General features: G+C 42.7%; 1 pseudogene; it reads right to left on the bottom strand.

Annotated features, from left to right (window-relative positions):
* Positions 1-211: 211 nt before the first annotated feature.
* LOC101582834 lies at positions 212-3,844 on the bottom strand (annotated as a pseudogene).
* Positions 3,845-14,469: the final 10,625 nt, after the last annotated feature.

Genomic DNA, 14,469 nt, shown 5'->3' with positions numbered 1-14,469 from the left:
CATGTAAAAGTATATAATTGCTTATTCACATTTTAAAAATATTTTTTGATTTTTAAATTTTTTCTGCATAATCTGTAGAGACTTAAATTTTGACATATCAATACTAGATGGAAAATACTTGTTTCATGTTATGTCTAAGATGTTTGATATTGAGATATATAGTGAGTTAAACCCAAGTGCATATGTTGTAGGGTAATAATAAGCTTGTCTTCTAGAGGGTGAACAAGTTATGTTTGCAGACTAAAAATTAGAGCAAAGAAGGGCTGCAAGGACAGCCAACATTTTTTCCCTAGCTTTTCAAGGTCAGTGAAGACTCAAGACATAGGAGATCTTATACTGTAACATCATGTAAGTCACTTGTGTCCCAAATTTTCTGATCAAGGAGATTATGGGGCCACAGAGCAATGTGATTGATGACATAGAATATACCTAAGGAGAGTCATATGCAGAGAAAACATTCTCTCATGCTTTCGTAGAGAGCAAATTGGTTAAGCAATGGCCATGACTCATCTACATGGCTGACACTGACAAACGATCTGCAAACTGCAGTCCAGAGTAACAGGATAAATCCTGAGGGGACTTGACTGATCTTATCCAATACATTTCTTGTTCTACAGGTCTTGCTCTATCTTGGTCTTTTTTTTAAGTTCTCCATTCCATCTTTATTGATTTGCAAGATTTTGCACAGAAAACTCTCTGGGCACTAGAACAGCAGTACTTGCATCACACTGTTTTCAAGACTTCAAGTTTAAAAAGCAAACCATTTATAAAAAGAAAAAGAAAAGGTGCCTGATTTGAGTTAGATACATGGATTTAAAAAAAATAGCACATACTTGAAGGTCACATGGTCTACAAATGGTGGCAATGTTGTCCTTGGGAGAGCAGTTCGCTGGTACATATACTTTTAAATACTCAAAAAGGCTCAACTTCAAGCAGTAATAAACACAAGCAAAAGTGATTTAACCCTTAAAATAAATATTCAGAAAAACCTCTCTGTACATACAAGTGAAAGAATATGTAACACTTTCACGCGAAAAAATAATTATAATAATAATAAAGGATTTGTTCATATATGTAGCTGAAATCTGCTGTTCCAGCCCACATGTCCCCAATGAAGAAGGGAGGCACAGACACAGATGACTACTGTGTTTCTCTAGCGTACAGTCTTTTTGTTCTGGGACACTACCACCATGAAGTTTATCCCTCTTGTTATACTTATTAAATTTTAAAATTTTTTTGTTTTTCTACCTTTTTTTTTGTTTAAGAGCATGCCAAATCCTTTGGCATACATGATGGCCTTCAACAATCTTTCTTTAAGTTTTTCTTTGCTTGAATATTCCGGAAGTAAAAGGACATTAAAGCAAGTATGAGATGTAGGTAACCTTTCAGTGTCTGGGCCATTTTTGGTTATAATGATCTTTAATTTTCCTAGTCCTCCCACAGGTGCTCTGTCTGTGCCCGTTGTAAACTGCAAGAAGAGTCTTTTCTGATCATCACTAAAAGAATGAACAATTTCCCAGAACTCCCTAATCACAGCAGAGTCCCTGGTATAGCCACCGTCAAATTCTGTAGTTTCTTCTAGTGCCTGGAAATCTAGGTTCTGGCTTCCATATATAAGCAATTCAATTTCTTCTGGTCTAAATAAGTATTTTAAGGGAGATTCATTGGTCACCATATGAAAACCTCTGCGAAAAGCTTTGAATTGTTTTTCTACTGATTTATTGAGAATGTAGTCAGAATACAGATTGATAAATTCCTTCCTGTTTTCATTAGTAATTGGAATTTTATCATCATTTTCCTTTAGATCATACATCTTCGGGTTACCAAAAAGATCTGTTTGTGATATCTGAAAAGTGATCATCATATCATCTTCCACATTCCCTTCATATTCCAGTAAGTCTTTTAAACTCTGATGTAAAACAGGATGTGAGTCTCCCAAGTCACAAAAAGTTCCTTTCTTCCCCATAAGCTTCCTGTACACAACCATGGGGAAGTGAACATCCAGGATGCAATTATAAATGGCCAGCCCCAACACGATGCCAATCAGTGAACTGGCCCTCAGTCTCAAAGGAAGATGGGTTAAACCAAAGCAACTTTGTGGGTTCATCATAAGTGAACATGCCAATATCTGGATTGAAGATTTCCTCCACAAGCAACTGAAAAAATTCTTTGGAAACACCACCCTCATCAACTCCTTGTTCTCCTTCAAATTCCACATATAACTAGTTCTTCAAGTCTGCAGGATTTTCCATAGCAATCATCTCTAGCTGGACAAGTGCATCATCTATGATATGGCCACATCTGACTTTGAGTCTCAAAAATGGATTCAACTGCTGTTCTTGAACTAGACTGTAGAGAACAGTGATTCTTCATTCACTGTACATGTGAATTCTATTGTCATAATATAATCCCAAATTTTTTGTGACAGCACTCAATATGAAGGAACATGTCATAAAGGAAAATTTGTTTTCTGTTTCTACTTTGAAAAAAAGTATAATCTTTATCCATTTCTAGAATATCATTCAGTGGTTCATTAATGAACTCCTCAAAAGAGATATGTGATTTTCAACAGTCCAGAGTTTTAACACCAAATTGTTTCCAGTGGATCCACTCGAGGATCTTTCTTATTTCTTTCTTCTCCCAAAAGCTCTTGAAGTGTCAATTCGCTGGACTCCGAGATGGGCTCTTCATCATCTTCCTCATTATGATTGGTGTCTACTTCCCCTCCCACTACATTTGCATAGTAAACCATTTTTAAGCACTTTGAGGCAGCAACAATGGCATCATCATCACTGACTAGATTTCGACTGTTCAATTCGTTGCTTATGACTTTGTAAGTAATAAGTTGCTGAAATGTTTCCATCATTCTGCGAATCTGGTCTGCACTGTATTTGGACCACAGTCTAATCAGTTTTCCTTGTGCTGCAAGGGGTAACTTGCTCATTGCTTTGCAAAACAATGGCAATGCCATTTCCAGACATTCAGGACTGTGGAGATTCCTATTCTCCATTACAATAATGAACAAATTCAGATAATTAGGATCACGGGAATGCACGTTATATTATGTCAAGTCATATTCTACATTAGGTGACAAATATACAAGTGCATTAAGAAAGGCAGTTTCTATTTTTTCATTAGAGAGTAATCTTGTATAGACCCTTCTAATAGCATCAATGTCTACAGACACATCATCAGGACCTAATTTTTGTAAACTGTTGTCTCCCTGTGAGCTATCACCTATCCTGGAAGAAGTCTTCCATAGCAGCAGCCACAGAACATGCAGCTTTTTTCTTTTCATCTTCATCCTTTCCTTGAAGAAACTTCAGTTCTTCCTTGGTGTGTTGCTTGACCTTCTTAAAGCTCTTTACCAATGCCCCAGCACTAGAAAAAACTCTTCCAATAACACGGATTAAAGGGGAATAATCCCCTCTCTCTCTACATATTTCAAGAATTTCATACACCAGCTCTTCAGTAAGATAAGTCATATCTTTAAAATCAATTCTAGCTCCTTTTTCATATTTCCTGTTCATTTTTATCTCAGAGTTGTTAGGGGTACCTTTTCAGTTCTCAAGGTACACTGAGCTTGCTCCTTTCTTGGAGGGATGAGGATCACAGAGTTTTGCATCAATCTTATAAAGCTCGAAGGCTTTAATAGCTACTGAATTATTATCCATACAAAGGAAAATTGGACAAAACTCATTAGTGCAGGCCTCATTTCCACAGCCCTCAGTCAACTGGTGGCAGTAGCATTCTATTAGGTGCTTTGCAACTGCTCGCTTCATTTGGCTAGCTTCAATGTCTCAGACTGGGGTTCTCCTGTTGATCTTTTACTAGCTGTGGCCATTTGGTGACATCAAGGTGATCACAGCTTTGAGTCACTGATTAAAAACGGGTTGTCACACGAGTCTAGCTGCTAACTTGATCTGATCATAGACTTAATAACTCATATTTCGCCAAACTTCTGAGGAGCTGGTGAATTCTAAAATCAGCCTCTTATAGATTTTTAACAGTAGAATAAGCGCTTGCCTGGCTAGTACAAGGTCCTGAGTTCAATCCCTGTCGTCGCCCCCGTGCCTGGGATGCAGCCTCTCGGGTCGTAGTAGCCCTCGCCCGCCGCCTCCACCCGCCACCGCCCCGTTCCCGGTCGCTGCCCCCACCGCCGGGGCTCATGCGGGACCCGCGCTGCCTTCTCCGGAAGCCGGCTGGGACACGGTGCGCCTGGGCCACTGAGAACCCGGCACTCGTCGCCAGCTGCCGCTGTCGGTTGGCGCCGAGGGCTGTGGAGCCCTCCTGACAGGGGCTGCAGGCCGGGGCGACGCCGCAGAGTCGCAGATGAGCGGCGGGCTGTAGCTACGCTGGCGTCGGGAAGCACGAGCGAGCGCGGGGTGGCGCGTCGCGGTCTCGACCAGAGCGAGAAGGCCCCGTCGTCTCCTGGAGTCACCCTGAGCCCAGGGCCACTATATTGGGAGAAGCCCAGATCTCGCCAAGCCGCGCAGGATGGGAAAACTCTATCTTGGTCTTAACAAGCCAGGAGAAAAGTATAAAAACAAGGTATAAAAAGTAAAGCCATATTAATTTGCTGAGCTGTAAAAGGCTCAAGTCAACAACTTCTGACATTGCTAATCCTAAGGGTAAGACACTACTATTATGGACTATTGAACTATATTGGATTATTTTGCTGAATTCACACACCTACAATATTCAAATGGCAATGCAGTAAACATTTCTAACAAAACTAAACAAAAAAGGGGGTACAAAGAAGGATCATTTTGTATTTGTATATACAAAATAATTAGGATAAATATACAGCTACTTTCTCTGAATTCAACGAGAAGTAAGATTTGTACTAATAGTATTTGGACAGGATATCATGTCTGCATCATGTTCTATGATTAACACTAAGAAGATCCTGTACTCTAAAGGTACCAAAAGAGACATGCCTGAGGTCTCCTAGGGTAATCAAAAGGCTGATTCAGAAGGAAGAATGAAAATTCTATGACTATTCAAAAATCTGCAAGCTCCAACCTCTGCAAACTCCTTGTTTCCAGTTGCTGGGAAAGAATTAAATTTAGATTAAGTACTATGAGAAAAAAATTATTGCCCAGAGCAAGATGGGCAAAGAAAGTGGCTAGAAGAATGAAAACTTGAGCTATAAATAAGTACCTTAAATTCTAGATCATACACGTAGACCCTGACTAATCTTTTCCACCACTGATCTAGTAACCAGCTCCCTTTAACTCATAATGGGCTCATATATGCTTGATTGAAATCGGGAATGAAGACTGAAAAGGGGAGACCTACCGTAGACAGACCTTCTTCAGTGGATCATGCATTTCCCCTTCTTTTTGCCACAGAGTGAGTGACTGGGAAACCTGTTCCAGGAGCCATGAGTGAATTTCTCAAGACACTCTGCTTTCCATTAATTTTTATGAACCTCCTGCTTCCTGTTTCTTTCACAAACAGAAAGTTTATTCTGGGAAAGAAGAGGCCAGAAGTGGCTTTTGGCTTTCCTAAGGCAGGAAGGAAGTGAAAGGGCTGGGTCTAAGCTCTGCTGCATAAGTGCTTGCCTGGCAAGCACAAAGTCGCAAGTTTAGTAGAAGAGCCTTACCTGGTTCCTCATGTCTTACCACAGTGTGTCGCTGGGTGTTAGGGTGTTGAAGAATTATTCTAGAGATTTGTTCTAGGTTCTTCTCTCTGGAGGAAATAATTGCAGAAGATAAGCACCAAATCCAGAAAGACTTTTGTTTGTTAGAAGCAGGGAAAGAAGCAAGCTCTACAGAGTATATGTGGGCCATTAAAAGTAGAAGACAATGTCACTGAGGACTCAGGACATAAGAAAACCTGTGCTGTGACATCCTATAACTCAGTGGTGTCCCAAATTTTCTGATTAAGGAGATTTAGGGCCACAGAGGAAAGTGATCAACAATGTATAGTGTGCCTGAGGAGAGTCACCAAAAATTTCTCTCAGGCTTTCACAGAGAGCAAATTGGTCAAGCAATGGCCGTGACTCATCCTGATGGCTGACAGTGACAAAAGATCTACAAGCTGCTCTACATGGTTCCAGCACAAATCTTGAGGGGATTTGACTGACCTTGTCAGATACAAAGGTTACATTTGTAGTTATATAGGTCTTGCTTTAACTTGACCTTAATCATCCAGCAGAAAAGTATAACCATGAGGTACAACAAGTAATTCTATATTAATATCCTGAACTGTAAAATGTTTAAGTCAACAACTTCTGAGAATTGACAGTTCTGCTGATAACCCATTACTATTGTGGATATTGGACTATATTGGTGTATTTTGCTGAATTAAAGTACCTACAATCTTTAGACTTGTCTCAAGTTTCAAAAGGTCCTTTAATTTTTTCTCCAAATATAGCTTTTCTAACAGCAGTGGAACACCCATTTCTGAAAAAACAAAATGAACAAGAGGGATATGTTGGGAGCCATGAAGCTAGGAAATTGATCAAATATATGCAGGTTGGACTTGGCCCAGTGCCTAAAGCAAACAAGCTACCTCATTCCTGAGATGAACATCCTGTCTGATTAAGGTTTCCTATCAGTTGCTACGCAATCTAGTGTCTTGTGTTGCTAACTTCATGAAAGTGTAAATAAAGGACTGTTTGCTGTGGAAAACAAAAACAGGTAGAAAAAATTTGTATTCACAAGAGAGTTAGGACAACATACAGCTACTTTCTCTTATTTCACAGAGAATAAATGTTTTTGCTAATACTGTTTAGACAAGATATCTCGTCTGCATCTTGTCCTCTGAATAAATGCTAGGAAGAGAACAATACGGAATGTATTAGTATTGTAACTGTCCTACTAATGTATTTTGAAACTGTTTCACTGATATTTTATATTTTTTCATATTAAAATGAATAAAAAACTACATGTAGGAGAAAAGGTGCACTCAGGAGTTCAGAGCAGTCTGCTGTGAAAAAGAATGGTTGGTGCCCCTGAGCCCAAGGGTGACCAGCGTCTGCATCTTCTACTCTTCTGGCTTATGTCAGAAATCAGAGTTGTCTAGATATCTCTCAAGTAGATCTGAAAATAGGTTTGTTCCACAAGTGTCAGGTACAGGGCTTTTGGAACCATGTTGTTTGGATTTCTGTTGTTGAAGAACTAAAAAAGACAGTGTCTGATGGTCAGGGAGATGTGGAGAAAGCAAGGTGGGGAGGAGGGAAAAGCTACATATTGAGGGGTGCCCAGCTAGACCTCTGAGTGCAGAAGCAGAGGCTAGAAAGGCCTCAAGGGACAGTGATCCAGGCTGATGGGACCACCAATGCAATGACACTAACTGGGTCTGAATGACTTGAATGTGAGCACATCCTGAGGAATGAAGGAGCTCAGCAGCAGAAGCCTGGGGATGCCTCTAACCCGTGTGTACTTTAGAAAAATCCACTTAGGCAAAAAGGCAGTGGGGAATTTCTGCAACCCTCAGAACTTCATCTTGTTGTCAGCTCTCCGGTGACTTGCTTACACAGGAGGTGGTGCCTGTGGGGGAGTGTCCCTGCCCTGCAGAAGGTCCAGGCTGCCTTCATCCAACTTCACCAAAGCCTGCTGTGTCCTGGGCTCTGGCTTGGGCTGTCCAGTCCTCAGTCAAGACCTCCTCTATGTGCTCACACAGAATGGCCATCAGCTGACCTTGCAGGCAGATCCAGAGAACTGAGGAATTCCCACCGGCTCCCAGATCCACTCTGCTGAAGGTGGAGACATGAGCCCAACATATCTGAGCCTGGGACACAGAGGACTTGGCTCTGCTCCTGCAACTGGTGTGGGAGGACATGGACACTGCAGCTTTGGTGCTTAGCATCTGACTTCCTGCCAGTGCTGGGACTGAACCCAGCATCTTCACACTGAGCCATATTCCTCACCATTTATTTATTATTTGTAGGTTTACTTACTTATCTATTAAAATTGAAGACTTGGTCTGAAGTGATTGCACGGGCTGGGCTGGAAATTGTGATCCTCCTGACTCAGTCTGCAAGAATGTAGGGTTTGTCATCATGTGTAATTTTTTTCTTCTCTTCACACCACATGGCAGCACCCAGAGCTGATCCCCAAGGAAAGCATGACCAATGTGCTGCATTTCAGATAAGTGAATTTCAATTGCTGTTGCTAGTCCTTGTCATCTAGGAGGCCTCTCCTCTGTATCACTACACTGCTCCACAGTGGTCACATGATGCAGTGCCCAATGTTCCTCTCCTGCTCAGCATAGTACCCTGCTTCACTGGAGACTGTAACAAGCCCTCTGTCATTCTTGTCTCTGTCCAAGAAGTTTATATTTGTAATCCTAAAGATACATTATAGGAATCCCACCAAGTTAATTCCAGTTTACCACTTACAGTGCAACCCACAGAGAAAATAAAGATACTAAAGCATATTTATAATTATGGGGAGCCAAAGGTCCTATTCCAGCTGTAGCAATGGCTATCCAGAACCAAGGCCTCAACCTAGAGCTGAACCAGGGTTTTACTCAATCATGAAGGAACAATGGCTTGAGGATAAATGACTGAGATATTCAGGAAGGAGATGAATACTGTGAGCTGGGCTAGGTAGGAGGCCTGCGTTTACCTCTGCAATATGCAGAGAAGGATATGCAGAAAAAGTAACTTCCATTATACTATTGAGATAGTATTTATTGTTTTGGGGTCAGGTGCTTCAGCTCTGATGTATAACCTTTCAAGCTTCAGTAAGGCCTCACCTCTATCTTTAGGCGTAATCCCAGATGAGAGTGTGGAATACTGGCTCTTAATCCTGTCTTGACCCAGCTCATATTAGTGAGCAGGAAATGTGGGTTATCAGGGAAACACAATTGTTGTCTTCAAAGATTAGCACCAGCACCTCCTCTAGAACACATGCATTGCTTAAAGCCAATGGAAAGGATAAGGAAAAACCCTAGCGAGCTTTGTAGCTATTCATACATGGATATAGAGTCATGCACAGCCAAAATAGAGACAACTGCTCTTCCTTCAAGGAGAGTCACCCAGATGTTCCTCCACGGGTGACCACCAAGAGGCTTCTCCCTTCTACTGACACTGAAGAGAATGTAGCTAAGGAAAGGACCAGAGAGAGATAATGGTGTCACCAACTAGAGCCATTTTCTGGATAAGTCCAATTTATGAGTTAAACCTTAGTCAGGTATCAGGACACTAGGACTAAACCTGTGGGGAAAGCAATCCAGTAACCCAGCTCATACACAGTAAGCCTCTGACATGTGCCCCATGGTCTTCTGCAGTTCTTACTGGTCCCAGTCCTGATTCCCATGTCACTGGCTATGAAGCTTGCAAGCACCCCACCCCCAGAAATCTTGGGCTCTGGATACCATCATAATTTCTCCAAGGTCAGGAATGGTGGAAAACCCCAAGGTCAGAAATGGTGGGTGATGGAGGCCAGAGCCAAGCCTCTCACTGGCTGAGACCAAACTTCAGGCCAACACCTCAATCCTTCTCCTAATTCTTGAGACCCTCTGGGCCTTGGAGTCTTCTTACTGTCCAGATCCTAACAAATGGACTGTGCTTCCAGATAAATCTTGGCTTTTGCTGCTCAATTCTTTGATTGGGACATCTGGGACCTGTACTAGACCTCTGATCCGAGAAGAGTACCATGAGCCATTACTACTTGCTTTAGCTTCAGGCTATTATAAACAAGCAATTGGTATAATAAGCACACAAACTCTCATTTTGTGTTCCAGTTTCTTTTTTTTAAAGCTTACTCAAATGTACAGCCTCCTTCCCATCCATTGTAACCACACCAAAATGTTACTTTGTGCCCCTTCTAGGTCGCTTTCTACCCTGCGGTGCCCAGGTTAGACAACTTCTGATTTGCTGACTTCACTCCAGATTAGACTTATATTTTCTAGAGGTTCTTTTGTGTGTAATCTCTCCATACACTCTTGATTTTTGGGCAGTGCTTACTGCATTTGCCCACATTGTGTTGTGTGTGTCCATAGCTGCTTTCTTCACATTGCTTAATCATTTTCCATTGAGTACATAGGGTGCTCCATAATATATTTCTCCATTGACCTTTGCTTGTACATTCAAGTTGTGTTCAATTGGGGGCATCATGAATAATGCACACAAGTATATAGTGTGGACACTTGTTTTCTTTCTAAGAAAGGAGATTGCCAAGTTTAATGGTAAACATATATTTATCTTGCTAAGAAATTGTAGGGCAGCTCACCAAAGCGGCTGTAGCATTTCCTCCAGCAATGCCTGGGCACAGGTTGCTCCATGTTTCCCCAGTGCCTGTGGCCAGTGCTCATCACTGCAGTCCTGATCATGAGTGTTAGAAATGCCTCCTAGGGCTGTAGTTTGCATTTACTCATGTTGAAAGACTTACGATATCTACCTCTTCATGGCTGTGCCAAGGTGTAAGATTGCAGGAATGGCCCTGTGATCCTAGCTTGATTTTTCCCAGATCCCAGAAAAAGAACAGGGAACAGACAGGAGACTGGCCACAGGGCTGGGAGGGGGTATAGGCAATGGAAAGGGAGGCTCTGTTCCCAATGCTGCTCTGCCATCTGCAGAAGATGAGACAGCTAGGATGGACAATGGCAGAGGTGTCCTGTCCACTGGGCAGGTCTGACAGGCTAGAGTATATGGCTCTCAAACAACAGCTCTGGTTGGGTAAGTGCCAGGAGCCACATGCAGGTTGTGGCCTGGTGGGGGCTCCTATCAGTGCCAAGGTGGTACTTTCTTAGGTAGCAGAAGTAAGGCACTTTGGATAGGGCTCTCATATAAGGGCACTGATTGTGTTCCTGAGCACCTCACCATATGACATAGTCACCCCGAAGTCTTCTTGTACACCATCACCTTGGTGTCAGTAGGGGAGTTTGGGGCACACAAACACTTAGACCTCAGCAGAGGGCCATGCTGGAAACTGTCATGTATAGAGCACATACAGGTGCCTGCCTTGTGTTAACACTTTTAGAGGAATCAGCTTTATAATGGTTTAACAACACCGACAGGGAGTTACTATTACCAACTTCGCTGGACAGAAGGAGAAGCCAAGGTAGGCACATCAAGCAGTTCAGCTGAGCTGACACCCAGTAGTCAGTGGGAGGGGCAAAATTCCTACGCAGATGGACTGGCCCCCATCATCCAGAATAAGTGGCAGGGAAGAATAAATGGCCGAAGGAAAAGTGTGGAAAGGGTTCTCTGGGGAAGAACAGGTCTCTGAGAATCCAGGCCAGGGGCAAGTGCAGGGAGGTAGGCTGAAGATCTGGGCAGGACTGGCTGCCTAAGTGCAGACAGCACAGAGCCCCTTGCTGGGAATTTATCAAGAATTTCAGATGTGACATGATGTTTTTTAATTCTTCCAGAGAAATATCCAGAAGCAGAATGGCTGGATTGAATGGGACCTTCATTTCTAGTTTTTTGTGGACCTCCACACTGATTTCTGTATTGGTTGCAGCAGTCTGAGTTCCCACCAAGAAATAAAACCATCATACCAGAGACATATGTGCACCCATTTGTACAGCAGCACAATGTCATAGCTAAATCTAGGAAACAACCCAGAGGGTCACCCAATTAGGAATGGAAAAAAAGATGTAGTGTTTTATAGACTAGAACATTACTTGGGTATAAACAATGATAAACTTGTGATAATGTGTGGAAATGGATGCAACTAGAGACCATATTCATCAGTGAAATAAAGCAAACTCATATGTGGAAGCATTGTTTTCCTCGGGTAAAAAGCTGAAAGGGTAAGTAAGATGCCAAATGCACAATATACATTGTGAAACAGGAATGAACTGCTCAGAAGGAAAGAGAATCTGGAATGGGGGAAAGGAGAAAAGATGGAAGGGAAAATGCAAATTAGGATAGTTAAAATAGTTGTTCTACTAGTTGCTGTTAGTTCATTGAAAAGAAAGGTACATGCCTATATTTTTGATCAGTTTTTCAAGCCTATGTCTTGTAATATGAGCAACTACTTTGAAGACAACAATTCTAAATGTATAACCCTTGTGACTCTTAAAATTGTGTGCACCACCTTGATTTTACAAACCTGTATGGAGAAGAGGGCACCTTTCATTCATTCATTCCTTCACTCATGCACTCATTCATTGATGCATTCACTGACCAGCTCGACCAAATGGATCTCTGGTTTTGGGAACTTCCCACTGTCATCTTGGTGCCCCCTGATGACCTCTAAGCCCACACTGCCAAATTCCATTTGCAGGGCACAGACACAAAGGTGAGGTGAGAGGGCCTGGCTCGCACTGCTAGGACAAGGAGCAGGAGGCAAAACAGAGGCAGTGTGGCTGAGCCTTCCTCACTCTGCAGTTCCTAGTCCAGCCCTTCCAGGCTGTGTGACCCTGGGTAAATCACTCCTCTGCTCCAGGCAAGGTTCCCTCATTTGTACAGCAGGGCCCTGTGTGCAGTGAGGTGTGAGGCATGGCTGGGAGCTCTACCAGAGCCAGAGAACATGATGCCTGGGGCTATGGGCAGCTCCTTTTCTGGACTAAGCCCTGCACCTGGCTCAGTGTCCTCTGTCCCTTGGCAAGGCTCTGGATCCCCACTGTCTACAAGCACCTAATCTTGTTCAGTTCTTCCCCAGGACTCTAAAAACTAAAGGAAAGACACAATAGTGAGCAGTGGTCAGCCCCGGCTGCAGAAAAGGAGCAGGGGGAGAGGTGTCCAGGTTCCAAGGGGTGTTATAACCTGACCAAAGCACCACCATCCTGTTCTGTATGTGGTGTCTTAGTAAGCCATGTCACCTGCTGTAAAATATGACTTCCTGCTTCCCAAGCCCCTCATCCCACCCTTGAGTTCCAATATGTGCTTTGTCTCACAGAACACCTGTTTCCTGAAGCCCCCATCCCACCCTTGAGTTCCAATGTGACTTCTGTTTCCCAAGCCCACCCCAGACCTATAACCATATTTAGTCTCAACAGACGCCATGGTTTTTTGAACTTCCCAAGTTGCTCCTCCCCACCTACTTTGTGTTTTTAAGCTTTATAAACCCCACTCTCCCCGATTTCAGGGTGTACTCAGGTACTTTGTGCAAGCTAAAATAAAGCGCTTTTTAAACTTTTGAGCCTGCCTCATTTTTGAGTTACAACATTTGGGGGCTCATCTGGGATTCCCTTGGGAACTCAACTCTCTGGTTCAACATCTCAAGGTGCCAACAAGGTAAGATAACAACGGGCCTTTTACTGGGTTTAGTGCACACGTTTGTTTCAGTGGCTGAACAGTTGGTGGAGGGGGCACCTTCTGATTTGGTTTCTCTTTGAGATTTTGTTTGGGCTGGTCTATTTTCTCTTTGAGATTTGGTTTGGGCTAGTTTGTTTTCTCTTTGAGATTTGGTTTGGGTCGGTCTGTTTTCTCTTTGAGATTTGGTTTGGGCTAGTCTGTTTTTGTCTTTAGTTTTGTTCGGTCTATTTGTGTTTGTCTGTCTTTCTTTGTCCATCCCCGACCATCATGGGACAAATGTCTTCTGTGTCATCAACACCCCAACCTTGGTCCTTAACTATTTTAAAGATTTCAGAGAATGAGACAAAAGGATTTGGAGAACCTGTGTTTCCTAGCAAATTGTGGGCTTTTCGTAAACTTGAATGGCCCTCCTTTAATGTCTCTTGGCCTCCCAAAGGCACTTTTGTTCTCTCCAGAGCTCAGGCCTTCGCTGAGTCATTTTTTGACCTGTCTGTCCATCCAGATCAGATCATCTACACATAAGTCTGGATTGACCTTATCCAGGATCCACCCACCTGGATCAAGAAATTTATCAAGGCTGTAAACCGCCACCCTATGGCCTCCCTTCTTGACCCCTTTAGCTTCCCCGCTCCAAAAAAAGCCCTTCTTCTCCCCCATCCTTCTCCCTGTCACACTCTCGAGATCCCCCTGCTAGACCCACAAAGGACTCAGAGCCCACATCCTCCACTGTCCGTTGCTGATCCCCTGAAATGACTCAATGTTTGCTGTTCTGGACACCATTCCCAGACAACTGGACAATTCCACTTGGTCACACTGGCAGTTCCAACTGGCAAGAAGCAGCTGTGACTCCTGACCATCACCCTCAGAACCTGCTTGTTCCACCTGCCAGCCGGTACACAAATAAATTCATTATGCAAAATATTTGTCAAAATGTGTTGGTAAATTTAAGCTAAAACATAAAATTGTTAAAAGGTTATGATATTTCTTTAATGGGACATTTTATGACTATTTTATACTTGTATATGCTACATTTGAACTAGTTGTTAAATATACTGGTATTCCTTATTCGATTTTAGACAATAGCAATAGAGAGGGTAAGGTTAATAAGCTTCCTAGTGGATTTTATGTAGATTTCTGTAAAATGGGACTTTTAGCCAGCTTGGACTTAGAAAACCTACATGACTGTATATAAAAAATGGGACTTCTTGCATGTCATTCTGGAATTCTGAATAATATGGGCTGCTTGCCATGACATGACAGTTGCTGCTATGATGTCTCTCAGGTAGGTGGATGTTCAAGAAGAAGGG

Source organism: Octodon degus, unplaced genomic scaffold (genome assembly GCF_000260255.1).
Source record: "Octodon degus isolate 3935 unplaced genomic scaffold, OctDeg1.0 scaffold00037, whole genome shotgun sequence".
NCBI classification, from domain to species: domain Eukaryota; kingdom Metazoa; phylum Chordata; class Mammalia; order Rodentia; family Octodontidae; genus Octodon; species Octodon degus.
The sequence above is the reverse complement of the archived record's forward strand: the minus strand, read 5'-3'. Positions and strand labels throughout refer to the sequence as shown.